At 46.4% G+C, this 19,371-nt stretch overlaps 1 long non-coding RNA gene across 1 annotated transcript in view; it reads left to right on the forward strand.

Moving 5' to 3' along the window:
* LOC142698904 (uncharacterized) overlaps positions 1–19,148 on the forward strand; it is a 66,567-nt gene extending 47,419 nt beyond the window's left edge. The window contains exon 3 of the long non-coding RNA XR_012865835.1: positions 19,085–19,148. This is a non-coding gene — a long non-coding RNA (uncharacterized LOC142698904). The remainder of the gene's footprint in view (positions 1–19,084) is intronic.
* Positions 19,149–19,371: the final 223 nt, after the last annotated feature.

Raw genomic sequence — 19,371 nt, forward strand, 5'->3', positions numbered from 1 at the left:
CAGAATACTCCTTTAGGAATTCGACCAGAGAATTCCTCCTATAATTCACATGACATAACATGGGTCAGAATCAGAAATAACAATCAACATTATTAACACTTAACAGAGCAGGGGAAGTCCTTGGAGCCATTTACATCGGTTTTCCTTTAAGTTAGCCATCTGCAAACCACCACCAACTCTTTACCTCCAGCCGTAAACCAGCTCGGAGGCACCGCTCACCACTGCAGATGGCTCCAACCACCAGAAGACCACTTCAAAGGGATAACATCCTATGAAGTCTTCAAATGATATACCTTTTTGGGGGACGCATACCCCCGATGCGACCCCCCCCCCACCACCATTTTGTACTGACCAACCTCAAGGACTCCCCCCGCCACAGCGAAACAGGCCTTGACCCCCTTAAGCCTGTGAGTCCCTCCAAACCACCACCGCCCTCTCAATTCCTTCTGCTAAGGCCAGGCTCCACAGATCAATTCCAACCTCGGTCAAATGTACTCCATCACTCCGCCAATAATTTCCGACTCCAGACTCCAAATCCCTGTGTCGAACACAAATGCCCCCGTTCTTGGCAAAAAAACGTGACAGCGCCCGGTTCACTTTGATGCGGGCTTTAGTAACCCTCTCCACTGATCTTGCCAAGCGCCAAAACTTCCTTGGAACTATGTCCGACCAAACAATCACTAAGCATGGATAAGACGCCCACAGACACAACAAATCGTGCTTTATATCCCGCTCTAACTCGCGAAAAGGGCGTACTCCCAGATCGTTCCCCCCAACATGTAACACCAAAACCTCCGGGACTCTATCTAGCTGAGAGTATGTTTGAAACTCGGTCAATACCCAGTCCATAACATACCTCGGAATCCCAGCCAATGTAAAACCGCATCTTGCCGCGGAATGCGAAGCTGACGGCCATCTGGGCGAACGTCCGCCCGCAGTGCCCCCCAGTGCACATAAGAGTGTCCTAACAGCCAAACTAAACAGGGGCGATGATCTGAAATGAAATGACAAGCAAACGCACATAAAGGCCATCAAAACACAATTTACAAACTCACAACAAATGAGGGCGCACGTAAGTCTTCTGTAGCCGCGCCGATCCTAAACGAGTGAGACGAGTAATACCGAACTCCAACCTCAGCCAAGCATTTTTTGAATACAGCACCAAATTGATACCTGGACAAAAACGAGCCATTCTCATGACGGAGCAATGGCGACTCAGGCACCTCACCCCGTGGCTTGACAGCAACCATACAAGCAACCGGACACATCGCCGACCCGGGGAGGGCAAACAACACTATCCGCTTACCCTGTCCCAATTGATCAGTCTTGGACCGCCGCAAAAACATCTCGAGTCTATCCCCATATAGACCCATATCCGCCTGTCGCAATTCCCCAGCCCTCGCCGTACTAGGAGAAACCAACTCCCCAATTCTGAGTGCTCCAAAAAACGCGAGGGAAAAAGCCAAACGAAACAACTCTACCTCATAAAGCGAATTACAAACAGCCCCCAGCGACGCACCCAGCGAACCAAGGAGGGTAAATGACACGGGTCGCCTCTGATCTGCTTCAGCCCTGCCGCGACGCAAACCTTTCAAAGCTTGCCTTACTAAACAATTCTTGGACACATCCTGAAAACCCCGTAATTTAAATCCAAATGCCAAACCAGCAACGAAACTATTCACCTTAGCCAGAGAAAACCCTGCCTCCCAAGCATCCCTCAACCAGTACAACAATGCCACCAACCTGTCTTGCTCCGTGCTGACGTTACCCAACACTCTTACCCACTGCTGCCAACAAGCCGAATAAGCGCTCCAAGTCGCACTAGCCAACGACCGTTCGATCAACCGTTCACGGGACCGAAACCAGATCCCAGAGATGTCCCGGGCAAGCCAAACCGAACAGCTCTGCTCCCGATGCCAATTGACGAAAGCGATCCCACTGTGAGCGAGAAAGAGCATCAGCAATACAATTGTAAACCCCCGGTACATGCACCGCAACTACCCACGTGTTTAAAGACAAGCACACCAAGACTAGGTGACGCAACAACTGAACCACAGGCGGAGAAGATGCTGATATGTTGTTAATTGCCAACACCACTCCCATGTTATCGCAGTGGAAACAAAACTTTTTATCCCTGAGCCTGTCCCCCCAGATGGTCACCGCAACCACGACGGGGAACAGCTCGAGCAGGGCCAGATTCCGCGTAAGACCACTGATCACCAAGCTCTCCGGCCAGTTCCCCGCACACCATTGACCTCCTGCATACGCGCCAAAACCACCGGACCCCACCGCGTCAGTAAACAGCTCCAACTCGCTCATATCCTGTACCGGCGACATCCACAAAGATCTACCATTATATTGCCCAAGGAACGCATCCCAGACCTGCAGATCCGCCCTGTGTTCCATCCCAATCCTCACGTAATGATGGGATGCCCGGATACCCGCCGTCGCTGCCGCCAATCGCCTATTAAAAACTCTACCCACTGGCATAATCCTACAGGCAATGTTCAACTTCCCCAGCAGAGACTGGAGATCGCGCAAAGTGGTCTTCAATCGGCAGGCACGCCTCACCTCCTGCCGCAATGGCAGTAATTTATCCTCAGGAAGCCTGCACTCCATTGCAACAGAATCAATTTCGATCCCTAAAAAACAGATGGTAGAGAACGGGCCCTCAGTTTTACCAGGCGCCAGAGGAATTCCAAAATCCGTCGCAACCTTCTGCAAGGAATACAATAAGTTACCGCAAACAGGGGAACCGCTAGGGCCGACACACAAAAAATCATCAAGATAATGTATTAATGAATCCACCCCAGCTACGCCCTTCGTCACCCATTCCACGAAACTACTAAATTCCTCGAAGTATGCGCAAGAAAGAGAGCACCCCATTGGAAGACACCTATCGACATAAAACCCCGGATTCCAGAAGCAACCCAACAGCCGTTGGCTCTCTTGATGTACCGGCAGCAAGCGAAAAGCCACCTCAATGTCAGTCTTTGCCAACAACGCCCCGGGCCCCGCCTCCCGCACTAACACCACCGCTTTGTCAAATGACGTGTAAACAACCGAGCATAAATCGTGATCTATCCCATCATTCACCGACGATCCCCCTGGGAAAAGACAAATGCTGAATCAAACGGAATTTATGGGGCTCCCGCTTTGGCACGATTCCCAAGGGGGATACCACTAGATTCTCTATCGGCGGCTCGACAAAAGGCCCGGCCATGCGACCCAATGAAACTTCTTTCAAAAGTTTTTCCGAAACGACCGCTGAGTGCAGATAAGCCGACTTAAGGTTGCGCCGTGTAACCGGAACCTCATACGGAGGAGGGGGGATAACAAAACCAAACAAAAACCCCTCATAAATTAACTTGGCTGCAACTCTATTCGGATATTCACTTAGATACCGGGCCATCCTTTCCACCCTCACCGGCGACCACCCCTTGACCAACGGAGGAGGACTGAGGGCCTGACCGCTTCCCTTTTCGTATACATTTTGCGGCCCCATGCGAGGAGCCTTTGCACTCCAAACAGACATGCTTAAATTTACATGTGGCACCGAACGTACACTGGCCATCATTGAATTGCCAGCAGAACCCAAGTTTTGACCCAGAGCCCTGTCCGGACTGACTAGACTGACCACCTTGGCCAACGCTCCCGGGAAAGGACTGCTTAACCGGGGCCGTAACCCCTAACCACAGCGCAATATCCTTTTTGATCCCACCGGATCGCCGGCCGGACTGCCTTCCCCTGGCAAAATTGCTCATCGTACCGCAACCACACCTGACCCCCGTACGCCCGATAGGCCTCCCCGATGGCATCGAAATAACAAAACAACGCCGAGCAATTTTCCGGCGCCTTTTCCCCGATCACACTTGCCAAAATAGCAAAAGCTTGCGACCAATTGACGAACATTTTGCAAGCGGCAGAAGAGAAAAAATTTCCACGTACTCATCCTTCCAAATCCGTTCCCGGACCTCCTGCTTAAGGTGAGCCCCTAAAGGGCCCTCAAAACAGACGTAAACCTCGCCCCAAGCACGATCATCAAGCCGAATTCTATCCCCATCCTTCTGCGCCTCGGTTTGGACAGACACTGCTACTGCTTCCCTGGATACCCCCGGAACATCACCAACCATGGACCGTGACTGTACATCACGAGGACCTTCCCAGACCACCATCGGGGACCCCGCTGGAACTACAGGCCTATCTAAGCGCCCGACTAACTCGCGCAAACAACCCACTAAATCCGATAAGCCATCGCGCCCGACAACGTCACTAACGACAGCCGATACCTCCGCGCTCGCTGCCCCACCCCCAACACCCGACATGAAAATTGCTGGATACGGTAAAGTAGGAGTTCCACACTAACCAGGCTGCCCAGGCGCTGTGTTCCCGCCAGCCGGAAAATTCTGACCGCGCTGCGACTCATCCAGCTCTCCATCTTCCAGATCCTCTCTCGCTGCCGACTGGTACTCGCACCGACATCTCCGACACGGGGACCCCGGCACGCTGGCAGAGGGGCCGACAACCTGCCGCCCGACCGCAGGGACCCAGACTTCCGACCGGACCTGTTGCCTCGTCGTCGTCGCTGATCTTGGCGTCCTCACCGATGATCTCGAGGAAGCCTGCCCATCACCATGCGGGGCGGCCATGGACTGCACTCTGAACACTGCGTCTGAAGGTGGGGGCGTGACAGGGAGCCCGGCCTGCGACTCCCTGTTAACTCTCGAGCCCCGTTGCGGCTGGGGATTCCTGCCAGGACGCAGGCCCTGGGAGGAGACGCCCGTCCCAGCAGCCTGGCCTGCAGCGTCCTTAGAAGGGCTCCCCCGGCGACGCCGGGCCCGCGGGGCCACATCTGTACTCAAACGTTCAGGTGGGCGGGACCGCCGGGAGCGGCGGGGTGACCGAGCCTGAGCAACCGCCGCTCCCAACGACGCCCTCTGCTTTATTGGAGCAGGGGCAGCAAGTATCAACTCTCCCCCCGCCGCCATGTCACCAGCGCCTGAGAGGGGGGCGGGGGAGGGGAGTGCATCAGTGCTAACTGCCGACACAGAGCGCCGGGCTCGGCGTGAAGACGGGCCCGCCTGAGGGATCCGGGCCAGCGCCGCCACTGTCTCCTCCAGCCGCCCCGGATCATGGTACGCAGCTGCTGCCCGCAGCTGATCGAGCATTGTGACCGGAGACGACATCGCCAGTAAGCAGGAGCAGTGGGAGCTAATTTTTTACCTGTTCCTCCCGCTGCTTCCGGCTCAATGCCGAAAACAGCGGGAGGAACAGATACCTCACCCCCAACTCCTCCCATCTCCGTCTCCTCCCTTTTCCCTGCCTCCACTAACCCTTTCCCTTCCTATTGGCTGACCTTCCCTCATTTGGCAGTCATGGAGGCTTTCCCTTAAGCCCTCCGTGCTGCCGTCCAGCCTCATCTTTCTTTCAGGCGTTTTCGTCTCTGACCTCCCATTGACATCAATGGGAGGCAAAGAAAGCGTTTTTCGCTGTGTTTCTGCTCAATGTCTATGGGCGAAAAACGCAGTAAAAAACACGGCAAACAGTGTGCAGGCAAGTCAAAATTTGCGTGAACACGGCATTAGGTATTTTGAGGTCAATTTTGACCTGCTTGCACTTTCTTGCCGTGTTTTTTGCGGCGTTTTTAGTGGCATTTTTCACCCACGTTCATAGAGCACCGCGGGCAAAAAAAATGCAGCGAAAAATGCTTTTTCTGCCTCCCATTTCAATGGTAGGTCAGAGGCGGAAACGCGGCAAGAAAGTGCATGCTGATTTTTTGCATTTTGGCGCTGATTCCGACACGGTTTCCGCGTCAAAATCAGCATAAAAAACTCTGTGTGGACTGGGCCTTAGTCTTTTACTATAGTTTTGAATTTAGGACCCAGCGATAATGTAGTAAGGCTCTGTTCACACTTGCATCAGGATTTCAGTTTATAGCAGAAACCACAACACATAGTTGGACCAGTAGCAAGATGGATACCACCGGTGTCTGACGAACCCCGTTGACTTACAATGGGGCCTATAGTGTTCTGCCAATTTGTTCATTGTTTTAACGAGAAAAATAGTGCTATATCAGCGCTATTTTTCCCGGCAAATATGACAGCATCTACGAAGCCAATGTGAACGTAGCCTTACATTGTTTCTATTTATACTGTTACTGTTTGTTAACAACAAGTAACACGTTATAAAAAATATAACTAAGTTAAAGGGGAACAAGAAACGGGTCTGCTTTTTTTCAGAAACCGTCCCACACTTGTCCATGGCCTGTGAAGTTGAAGTTCAGTTTCATTAACTTTAAAGAGACTGAGTTGCAATACCAGACACAGACCATGGATAAGGGGGCGCTGTTTCTGGGGGGAAAAAAGGTATACAGGTATCAGAAAATCTATTTTTGTTTGTTATAAACTTATGTACATTATGATCAGCAGATGGGTGGATCAATGTGACTACCACGCAAGAGAGCAAGGTGTTGCTGTGTAGCTCTTAGACTCTGTTCACATCTGAGTTATAGCTTCCATTCATAACCAATGACGCAGTGCCAAATGCATGGTTTGACAGATCTCAATGGCACCAAACAAACCCCATTGACTTAAAATAGGGTCCATCATGGTTCCGCTATGGTGTCCATCATTTTGTTTGCAAGAATAGTTCTGCATGCTGTGCTATTTTTACTGTCAGATGTGATTGGACTACCGCCAAAATCTCTGACGTCAGTGTGAACATAGCCTTATTATCCGTTTGTTTTAGACTCATGGGGATTTCTCTTGGAATTCTCTGTGCAATGTATTGCTCAGTGTTAGGGGGGATTCACACGAGCGTGTATTCGGTCCGTGCGGGCCGCGTGGTTTTCACGCGGCACGCATGGACCAATACAAGTCTATGGGGCAGTACAGACAGTCCGTGCTTTTTGCGCAGCGTTTGTCTGCTGCGCTAAAAGCGCGACAGGTTCAATAACTCTGCGTATTTCACGCATCACGCACCCATTGAAGTCAATGGGTGCGTGAAAATCACGCGCACCACACGGAAGCACTTCCGTGGGACGAGCGTGATTCGCGCAACAGCAGTGAAAAGGATGAATGAAAACCGAAAAGCACCACGTGCTTTTCTGTTTCCGAACATCCAAACGGAGTGTCTTTGCGATGAGCGAAGCCGGACAAGCGTACCGAACTTCACCGGGTTCGGCCAAACTCGTTTTGGCCGATCCCGGCAAAAAAATTATTGGTACGCGACGTCAGGAGATAGTCACTGTCCATGGTGCTGAAAGAGTTAAACTGTTTCAGCACCATGGACAGTGACTTGCGATCCCAAAATACATTAACCTGTAAAAAAAAACCGAAGTTCTAACTTACCGATTACTCCTGTCTCCTTCCTGCAGTCGGACCTCCCGGGATGACACTTCAGTTCAAGTGACAGCTCCAGCCAATCACAGGCCAAGCACAGGCTGCAGCCAATCACAGGCTGCAGCGGTCACTTGGACTGCTGCGTCATCCAGGGAGGTGGGGCCCGATGTCAAGAGAGGCGCGTCACCAAGGACGCGTCACCAAGGCAACGGCCGGGAAGTTCTCGGTAAGTAGGAACTTTATCTTTTTTTTTTACAGGTTTTTCGCTGTTGTGTTCGGCATTCACTGTCGAGGGTGCTGAAAGATTTAGCTCTTTCAGCACCTTGGACAGTGACGGGCGTTGACAAGCCTCATCTCTATGATGCCGGCTGCGCGAAAATCACGCAGCCGCGCATCAGACACGCATGACACACGCAGCTGTCAAATGGTTTTTGCGCTCGCAAAACGCTGCGTTGTTTGCGCGCGCAAAAACGCAACGTTCGTGTGAATCTGCCCTTATATTGCGGTCGTTTCAATGTTTGTTACCATGGTGATTACATTTTATTAAACAGTAATACGGTATTAAACAGTGTAGTTATTGCTTATCAAGTGCTTGAAAAGACCTATCTGGTAACAGCAGTCAAAAGACACAGAATTTTTTATTGAATAAGGCAGGATTATAAACTGCACAGTCTTTCTTCATGACGACACGACTCCTCATAATGTGACCGGCCCCGCTCTATTCTATGTAACCGTTGTACTACTGCTACTGCTCGTTCATAGAGTGCAGCGGGGCCGGTCATGTGGTGTCATCATGAAGGAAGACTGTAACACTAGACTTCCAGTCCCCCGCCAGTGCTATAAAAATCGATTTAAAACTCAAAATCAGCACGGCGGTGGGCCGGAATGTATATTAGCAGTTTACTCACATAGTACATTGAGTGCACTGATAATACTTTTCGGTCCCCGCATAACCCCTTTAAAGAGGATCTGTCACTAGTTTATTAATTCCCTATCTCCTAACTAATCTAATAGTTGTTATGATGCTGATAACTACAGTGTGATTTGTTTTCAAACACTTTTATTATTTGCAAAGTTATGAGCATTTTTATAAATATGCTAATTTGGCTATACTTACCAAATACTTACCAAATAGGAGGTGACTCTTTATTTTCACTCTGGGCAGTATAATGTTTTCTATATGACGCTGTCCAATCGGCTCATACAGTTCTCCTCTTCCCTGCTCAGAAACACAGTGTGATCACATAGTATACAGCTTCCATTCCCGACTGTGTTTTTAACTGGTGATACCTCCGGCTGTTTCACAGATAGAACTGCAATGCCATATGAAAGATTAAAATCTCATCTTTCATATGCCACCACTGTTCTAGGTGGTCCACAGCCGGAGGTATGGCTGTTTGAAGTGATCCCCCTTCCCTCCAGCCTCAGTCTCTCACACTGTGTGAAGCAGCTTCATGCTGATAGGACAGCGTCAGAGGCTGTGAGGTAGTGCTGCTGTTACCTCCCAGTTGTCTAATAAAGGCTCATTTGCATATTTAGAAAAAAGCTCATAACTTTTTTAAAAAATAAACTTTTTAGGACACAATTTTCACTAGCATTATCTGTGTGACAGCGCCTATTAGATTAGCTAGGAGATTGGGCATTACTAAACTAGTGACAGATCCTCTTTAATGCAGTGTCATGTTATTAAAGCTACTGGTGTTTTTCATTTTACACTTAGGGCAAGTTGCGCTTATGTTGCGTTTTTAAACCGCAGCAAGTTATTTTTCAATAGAAGTCAATGGTGAAATTTGTGTTATGGACAGACGGCTGCTATTATATTACAATGTGTTTTCTGTGTAGTTGACCGCATCTTCATAATGTCCGACCGCATGCGGTTAATGACCGCGCTGCCAATGTTGTTGCTGAACTGCTTGCGTTTTTACTGACCGTTCTGCAATGCCTTGTAATGAACTATATACAGGAAACACCTAACAAACTTCAACCCGGGTGACAACTATGTCCATAAACTATGTGCGTAATAAAAGTAACAGAACTGCAGCATTAGGCTGGGTTCACACGACCTATTTTCATGCGTAAACGAGGCGTATTATGCCTCAATTTACGCCTGAAAATACGGCTCCAATACGTCGGCAAACATCTGCCCATTCATTTGAATGGGTTTGCCGACGTACTGTGCCAACGACCTGTAATTTACGCGTCGTCGTTTGACAGCTGTCAAACGACGACGCGTAAAATGACTGCCTCGTCAAAGAAGTGCAGGACACTTCTTTGGACGTTTTTGGAGCCGTTTTCTCAAACTCAAATGAAAACAGCTCCAAAAACGGACGTGAAAAACGCCGCGAAAAACGCGAGTTGCTCAAAAAACGTCTGAAAATAAGGGGCTGTTTTCCCTTGAAAACAGCTCCGTATTTTCAGACGTAATTGCAGTTATCGTGTGCACATACCCTAAGGCTGGGTTCACACACACTATTTACGGACGTAATTCGGGCGTTTTAGCCCCGAATTACGTCCGAAAATGCGGCTCAAAAGCGTCGGCAAACATCTGCCCATTCATTTGAATGGGTCTTACGATGTTCTGTGCCGACAGTCATTTTTTTTACGCGCCGCTGTCAAAAGGCGGTGCGTAAAAAAGACGCTCGCGTCAAAGAAGTGCCTGTCACTTCTTCAGGCGTAAATGGAGCCGTTTTCCATGAACTCCATGGAAAAACAGCTCCAATTACGTCCGTAATGGACGCAGCGAAAGACGCCTGCAAATGCGATTACGGCTGAAATTACGGTGCTGTTTTCTCCTGAAAACAGCACCGTAATTTCAGCCGTAATGGACGCTGCCGTGTGAACATACCCATCCAGAGACAAAAAACGCATGCAGTTGACCGCATGCGGTTTTCTAACGCAACAAATCCGCGTCAATGACGCACCGTGTGGCCTTACCCTTAGTTTAGGGGATTTATTGCTGTATCCTGTTTACATTTAAGGAGTTACTGACACAGCTGGGTTCTGTCACGTTCATTTTTCCATGGTTGTTATTTTTATCTCTTACCAATGGAAAGAGGTAAAATAATAATTAAATTGATACAGTTGAGTTTACATGTGTCTTTTATACATCCTCATGTATACACATATGACAGCTTATTCTGAAAAGCCCCCTTTAAAAGGTCAGGTACGCTTTAAGAACTTCAACCAGGGCAGGACTATAGGAAGAACAAAACGAGCAATAGCCCAGAAGTCTCCACCACCCGGTTACCTCTCAGCCCTTCCCAGACACTTAGGGTATGTTCACACGGCAGCGTCCGTTACGGCTGAAATTACGGAGCTGTTTTCAGGAGAAAACCGCTCCGGCATTTCAGACGTAATGGCAAGTGCAGGCGCTTTTCGCTGCGTCCATTACGGACGTAATTGGAGCTGTTTTTCCATGGTGTCAATGGAAAACGGCTCCAATTACGTCTCAAGAAGTGACAGGCACTTCTTTGACGCAGGCGTCTTTTTTACGCGCCGTCATTTGACAGCGGCGCGTAAAAAAAATGACCGTCGGCACAGAACATCGTAAAGCCCATTCAAATGAATGGGCAGATGTGTGCTGCTGCTTTGGAGCCGTATTTTCGGACGTAATTCGGGGCTAAAACGCCCGAATTACGTCCGTAAATAGTGTGTGTGAACACAGCCTTAGATTTAAAGCATACCTCCAACAATATGTTTTATATGTTTGGTCCTATGGGACCTGCACCTATCTTTAGAAGGGGGCCCTCTAACCCCTCCCCTATCTTACCATCTCATGCTGTCGCTGGGCTTCAGTCACTAAGATACAAGGTAGTCAGGTTTTTTCTGAAAAAGCAGAGTGCGTTTTGCTACGCTGTTTCCTGAACTCCAATAGAAGTGAATGGAAGTTACGGAAATAGCGTAGCAAAGCGAACAATGCTGTTTCCATAGCTCCCGAGTTCCAGTAAACAGCGTATCAAAACACGCTTGGCTGTTTTGTCAAAAACCCAGCCACCTCGTAACTTAGTGGCCGGAGCCTAGCAACAGTGGGAAAAAATAGGATGGGGAAAAAGGCGGCCCCTGTTCAGAGATAGGTGCCGTGGATATGCCATAATTGTCCGAGATGGGAATACCCCTTTAAATTTAGTTAGCTTCCATGCTCCCTCTAGTGGTGGTTGCAGGCAGCCAGCATGTTAGGTTTTTAAATCTGTCTATGTAGGGGATTTGGAGCTTTGTATAAGAAAAACAGAGCTCCGACCCAATAAAGATACATGTAATGAAAATTAAACAGCACAGAAATTTGGACCTAAAATCGACATCTTTCGCTTTTCCAAACGTTATATGTTTCCGTTGTGCAATATTGGCCATTTTCTTACTTGTTGTAATCCGCAATGTACCAAGCCATCCCTCATTCTATAATTCATTGTGATTCCTTCCAGAAGGTTTCTGTGTTGGAGATTCAGCCATAACATTGTTAGAAACACTTGTCAGTTCAGTGGATACTGCTATGTGCATTTGTTATTTAGTGTGTAGGGTTTCACTGTAAATCTCCTATGCTTACATTTGAAGAGTTTATAGAAAGCTTGTCAGAGGGATTTCTGCTACTGTTCCTCAATTTTAACTCTTCCATACAAGTCTATAAGAAATACAGAAACCGGGTCAGCAGGGTCATAATAATCAAATCCTTCTAGTTATTGCTGTGTTCATAGAGTGTAAATTGTAACGAGAAGGGAACCCCTAATATGATGAATACCTGGATATTATTATGTGAGGATGGGAACAATAGATTTTTATAGCGCTGATGGAGGACCGGAAGTCTAGTTGCACAGCCTTTTTTGATTACAATACGACTCTTGGACATGTGACCGACCCCACTGTACCCCATGTAATCTCTGTACTACTGCTCCTGCTTGTACATGGAGTACAGCGGGGTCGGTCACAAATCTGGCAACACCCCTTTTTGTAGAAACTTTTCAAATCTGTCTAGTAAGGTGCAAAAATTGTCTAAAACACAGAATACATTTGGCACACATAATGTACGTCACTTTTTTTGTTGCAATTTGTGCCAGAAATTCAGCACATTTTGCCTAGATCTCCCCCATTGTTGCAATCTCTCAGTTGTGAGTAGTATTAAATGGATACTAACTTTTCAAACAACTTATTCTATTCTAATAGTATACCTGCTATAAAACAACCTTATAATTTACTTGTTTTATCCATGAAAATTCTGTGTGAAGTTACTACCACTAGGTGTCTCCCTTCCTGTAATCTGCTGTCCACCTCCTGAGAGAGAGAGAGGGGGAGAGAGTGGGAGAGAGGGAGAGACTCAGCAACACACACTGCATGTAGGTCTATGGAGGGGGTAGGGGTGAGCAGGGGGAGGAAGCAGGAGCACAGCCAGGAGCACGGGCTGCTGGTAAGATTTTGATGTCACCCCAGTGCTGGATTATCAGCAACACTGGTCTGTACTGCTGTATAATCTCTCCTGTCCTTTCAGACTACTGGCCATAAAAACGTTCGCTGGTCGACAATACAGCACGAAGAACGGCACTCGTTAGATCCATTTACAAGGAGCAAGCATCGGTAATGTATGGGGACGAACGATCGTTACTACAATCATTCGTCCCCATTCATTTGCATCATGTCGGCAACACATCTGCTGACTAGCAATCACTTTTTGGGTCATATAATATAAAAGATGCGAGCAGTCGATGAACGAGCGTTTGCTTGTTCAACAGCTGATCTTTGCCTTGTTTACACAGGGCAATGATCGGGAACGAGCATTCGATCATTGGCCGCGTAAAAGGGCATTAACATTGACTTCCTTTAGAAAAAAACATCTAACGTAAACTTTTTTGTGGTGTCCTGTTTTGTAAAACAGTAAGCATGTAAGAAATATACTAAAATTAGATATTTTTGGAACATGTCTGTCTCGTAGAGGTCTATAGATAATGTACAATATAAGTGTATTTTTGGTTCTAGACGTATACTGCCTATTGTATGTAAAAATGTGGTGGGAACTGAGTCCCCCATCGTCACTGAAACGAAGGTACAGAAGAACTCAGCTGAGCGCCCTGCATCTTCTGCTGCCCTGTTAGGCTTAAGACGTCAGACTTCTCCAGGAGCAGAATCCCCGGCCAGAGCGTCGGCAATGACTTCAATGTCCTTATTTGGATAGTAATGTCAGGGGCTCCCTCTAGGAGTGGAATCCCCGGATAAGAGCGTCGGCAACACTCTAGCCGGGGATTCCGCTCCAGGAGTAGCCCCTGATGTCACTGTCCATATAGGGATAGTGACACCAGGGTCTCCTCCAGGAGTGGAATCACCGGCCAGAGCATCGGTAACGCTTTGGCTGGGGATTCCCCTCCTGGGAGGAGCCCCTGGTATCACTATTCATATATGGATAGTGACGCCAGGGGCTTCTCCAGGCGCGGAATCACCGACCAGAGCATTGGCAATGCTCTGACCGGGGATTCCGCTCCTCCATGACAGTGGCAGCGTAAAGCACTCGGTGGCCGAGTGGGCCCCCCTCAAGGGTAGTGGTGCTGACGCCAGCCCTGTGATTGATCATAAGTATACAATAGTATGGGTTGCAAGCACCAAGCACATAACTAGTTAACAAAAGTTGCTACCTATGGCTTCACACATCTCGTAAAAATGACTGTGAAACCAGCCTAAAAATTTGTACCGAAATACACAATGAAATATGCATGTATTTTGTTGTTGATTTTGGAGCAGAAATTAGTCGCTGATTTTTCTTTGCATTGCAATGAATGAAATCTGCAGTAAAATCTGTAACATTTCTGCAATATTGTAGATTTGAAGGCCATGATTTGAAAATCTGCAGCATGTCTACAATACGCAGCAGATTTTTATGTTGTGAGTGAATGGGGTTTGTTAAAATCCAGTTCACTAACATTGCACTATAGATTGTAGGTAAACTGCGTATTATCAAATCTGCAGCATGCCCTATGCGGTTGCGGAAATGTGCAGATTTTTTCCGTATATTTAATTAATTGCAATGCAAGGAATGAAAATCCATGGCTAACTTCCGCACCAAAACAACAACGAAATGCATCTGTTTTTTATGCTTTTGGTATGGATATTTTAGGCCAGTTCCACAGTGTCATTATTAAGCAATGTGTGAACATAGCCTAAACCACTGATGTAAAAACCCTATGTAAAAACAAATGACAACATAGTTTTCTCAGGACCCTTTGATTGTTAAGAACATGTGTTTCCCTCGTTTCTGTCCAAGACATTTGTTATCCCCGTAGATTACACTGTTAGGAATTGAGGGGTTAACATAAATGTATCCCACATGTATTACAGCAATGGTTGAGCAGGGAATATATTGCATTCTCCCTGAGCAAAGTATTTGGAGGAAGAAAGTTTCCATGTCTCTGGAGATTAAGTAAAAATATTTCATTCCCTCTGCCAGTAAATTGTTTAAACCCGAGAGTAGTAGATAAAATTGTAATTATGAGATTGGCTGCCTGTAAAAGGTTATGAGTGGAGCACCCATCATAGATTTTACATAGGTAATACAATTACTTCTCTGTTCAGAGCTTTACATCTAATGTCTTCTGCATCTGTATCTATATATTGATAAATATTTACTATACACCCAAATGTATCATGCGACCCATAGCCTGTGCTATTAATCCCTGCTTTTAGGAGCCATGGGGAAGTTGTATCAAAAGTGGTGCAAAAGAAAAGCGAGAGTCACCCATGACAGCCAGTCAGGTCACTGCTTATATTTTCCAAAGGGCCTCTGAAAAATGAGAGATAGAATTTGGTTGCCATGAGCAACTACCTCATTTTCCCTTTGTACAGGTACTAATCAGTGGCATAGCTAGCAGGGGGCAGGGAGGGCAGTTTCCCTGGGCCCACTAAGATGCCCAGGGGTGGGCTGGGTGCCTGTAGCACGTCCCTGTCTAAACTGTATAGTCTTCCTCAGCAGGGGGTATTGTACTGAATGGGGCAGCTTTGGGGGCATTATACTGTGTGGGGCAGCTATGGGGGCATTATACTGTATAGGGGCTGCTATGGGGGCATTATACTGTGTGAAGGCAGCTATGGGGGCATTATATTGTATAAGGGCAGCTATGGGGGCATTATACTGTGTGGGGGCATCTATGGGGGCATTATACTGTGTGGGGGCAACTATGGGGGCATAATACTGTGTGGGGGTCAGCTATGAGGGCATTGCACTGTGTGGGGCAGCTATGGGAGCATTATACTGTGTGTGGCAATATAGGGGCATTATACTGTGGGGGGCAGCTATGGGGGCATTATACTGTATAAGGGCAGCTATGGGGGCATTATACTGTGTGGGGCAGCTATGGGGGCATTATACTGTATAAGGGCAGCTATGGGGGCATTATACTGTATAAGGGCTGCTATGGGGGCATTATACTGTGGGGGGCAGCTATGGGGGCATTATACTGTATAAGGGCAACTATGGGGGCATTATACTGTGTGAGGAGGCAATATAGGGGCATTATACTGTGTGAGGAGGCAGCTATGGGGGCATTATACTGTATAAGGGCAGCTATGGGGGCATTATACTGTATATTCTTCCTCAGCAGGGGGTATTGTACTGAATGGGGCAGCTTTGGGGGCATAATACTGTGTGGGGGCAGCTATGGGGGCATTATACTGTATAAGGGCAGATATGGGGGCATTATACTGTGTGGGGTGCAGCTAAGGGGACATTATCCTGTGTGGGGCAGCTATAGGGGCATTATCCTGTGTGGGGGCAGCTATGGGGGTATTATATTGTAGTGGGGAGGCACTGTACGGTAAATGGAAGTTACGTAAACAGCGTAGCTGTTTCCGTAACCCCTATTCACTGCTATGGAAGTTTACAGAGAGAGTGTAGCACAGCAAACTACGCTGTTTACGTTAGCCTGACCCCCCTGGATCCGCCTCTTCAGTTTTAAACATGTGTTGGGGTGCCCACTGGGTTTGGGCCCACTGAGATGTGTTTCGCTCCCTTGTGCTGAACTCCTAGCTACGCCTCTGCCACTAATACAGTGCATCTCCCATGTTGGGTTCATGATGTCTCATTCATTAAAACGGAAATCCACAATGTGTGACTGTGCAAATAGCAGCACGTGTACTGTGCCATAGACTACTTGAATCAACAGGAAATGTATGCCATCATGCCTCATCTTTAAGAGGTGAGACAGCATGCAGCAAGGCCCTGAAGGCGTTTTCTTTTTCATTCCCGGCTATGTACACCTTTTGAAAAATATATATTTATTTTTTTTATGAAACAGTGTATCAGTGTGATTGGACAGGTCAGCGGGACTGACGGGTTCAGTGACAGCGCAAGATACAGCTTCTCTGTAGCAGCTGTATCTAAAGGAGTAAAATAATTTTTAATAAAAAGTAATTTGATTACACTGATATCCTGTTTTATAAAAAAAATATTTTCAAAGGTGTACATAGCCTGTAAGCCTCATGTACACGAGCTTCTGAAAAAATCATTACCATATGACTCTCTGTACAGATGGGCAAACTAAACTTGTGAAGTTCTTTATAGAACTGTATTTTTTACTCTATGTTTTCGAATGGTGTTTTGTACGAGTATTGTATGAGTTCTCCATGGTATTTTGTACCAGTATTGTATGAGTTCCAGTGTACTGTATTTTCTGCTTCAAAACATTGCCAACAGTTCAGAATAAAAAAATCAGTACTCCGACAGTACCCATATGGGTTTTCACACAGTTCTGCATACACGGATGCAAATTGAGTCTTCATTGTCTTTTATGGGGTGTTATCCATGCTACACAGAATTCGTACAAAAAAATCCTGCATACAAAGATACAGCAGCACACGCAAGTATGTGTTTTTTACATCCATGTAGTATCCTGGTCTAAGAGTGCAATACGACCCTATAATTGTTAATTGTTCAATTCACATGAACGTTTTTCTACTCAGAGTCGGGTGCCTTAAAAATGCAGCGTGCGTCATTGGATGCCAATTTGTGGCCGAGAATTCACTATAGAAGTCAAAGGAGACTCAAAATAATCCCATACGTTAAACAGATGTGAAAAAATCCTCTATTTTGGATATGTATTAGATCCTTATTACAGTTGGGACATCTGAATGAGATTATTTCTGTAGCATGGGCACGGATTTCTGCAAGCCCCATTGATGAAGAGGAAAGTTGCAGAAATTCCTGCAGCAAATCTGCCCCAAATATTTGTTAGGCTGGGTTCCCACGGGTCAGATACGCTGCATAAAAGTATGCCGTGTATCCAACCAAATTGTGGTGATGTTTTTCAGGCAGCATATTTGCTGCGGAAAGCAGTGGTTGAAAAAAAAGTCTATACTTACCCAGGCTGTTGTCATGGCGACGCGCCCCTCTGTTCTCCGTGCGGTCTGGCCTCCTGAGATGACGCTGCAGTCCATGTGACTGCTGCAGCCTGTGATTGGCTGCAGCAGTCACATGGGATCAAACATCATCCCAGGAGGCCAGCCTGGACGGACAACAGAAGAAAGCGTCACTATGACAACGGCTGGGCAGTAAGTATTAGCTTTTTTATTAATTTTGCACAAAAAAGGGTATTATTCTTTATTCTCATTTGCGATCTTTACGGTGGAATCGCAGCATTTTTCGACGGTATATAATGATTCAGCCTGTTATCTTAAAAATGGAAATGATATGTGTAACTTTGGATTACTATCAAGCGTTATCAGTATACATATATACTTAGTATTCATCTCATGATTGAAGTTTTGTAAGCCAAGTGGACATCTATGATGTGTTTACTTACATTCAACGTGTAGCACATATTTTATTTTTCAATTAACAAATATAGGAATTATTATAAAACTTGTGTTCCATCAGGCTTTAATAACACACGGCGAAACTTCCCATGCAGATTCTAACGCAAATACGCGACATGCCCTGGATTTGAAAATCTGAAGCATGCTCTAAAATATGCATTGATTAATTCCAAATCGTATTGGTTTTTTTTGTTTGTTTTTTTAAAGCCATGTGCTTGCAATATACTGTACATTATTGCAGAGTTTTAGTGCAAAAATCTGCAAAAATTATGCCACATGAACTCAGCCTAAAGCAATGCGGCCGATTATTCGTCCATAGGATCGTTCGTATGAATGATCCCACCAGTGACTGAAGAGACTCAACTGGCCAATCAGGGAGTGAGTATGAACAAAAAGACTAACTCCTTGGAGCTGGCACAAAGTGGCAAATGGTCTGTTGAATTCAGCCGATCATGCCATACACATGTATTTTTTAATGACTATAGACTAAACGTTCCAACCTGGCCGATCACGTTTTTGGCAGACATAAGTCTGCCGATGGCCGAATTTTATCTGATGTGTAAGGCTAGCTTCACATGGGCGTATTTTGTATTAGTATTTATAGGCTAGACCCAGAAGTATAACATAAACAGAGAAAAAATAATGGAAAGATTTGTACTTCTTCCGTGTGTTGGACCCACTCCTGGTTTTGGCTTTGAAATACTGACGTGCGAAAGAGGCCTATGTGAGGCCTAAAAGGATATGTTAGTTTCCATGAACTGAGATGAAAGTGACTCCAAGATTCCAAGAATGGTGGACCATTTTTTAGCTAATCTAATATCCTCAGGTTGAACATGTATTCATATATTAAAAAAGCAAATATATATTTGTATGTGGTATTTTTCACGCCTACTTTGTAGGTTGCTGATAAAATGGAAACTTCAGCTGTGAAAAGATAGTTAATGGCAATTGTTCTTCTCTTACAGGACAACAGGGATACAGGGACCCAAGAAATAGTCTCATAGCAGGAAATTCTTCGTCTAAATACAGGTATGTAACTTCTCTGCAAATCAGACAGAATTATAAAGGTCATGATATAGTTAAATCAATATTGTGAAGAACAATTGTGTAGAGTTGTTTACTTTTTGCCAACTGCACCCCAATATTACAGTGTGTGCCACGTACAAGCCTCGTTTTCAGGTAATGTCGTAAAAGGGGTTTTCTGAAGAGATAAAGGGGTTTTTCCGGTTCACAGTATTGCAGCCTTATCTCA

This window comes from Rhinoderma darwinii, unplaced genomic scaffold (genome assembly GCF_050947455.1).
Source record: "Rhinoderma darwinii isolate aRhiDar2 unplaced genomic scaffold, aRhiDar2.hap1 Scaffold_1047, whole genome shotgun sequence".
NCBI classification, from domain to species: domain Eukaryota; kingdom Metazoa; phylum Chordata; class Amphibia; order Anura; family Rhinodermatidae; genus Rhinoderma; species Rhinoderma darwinii.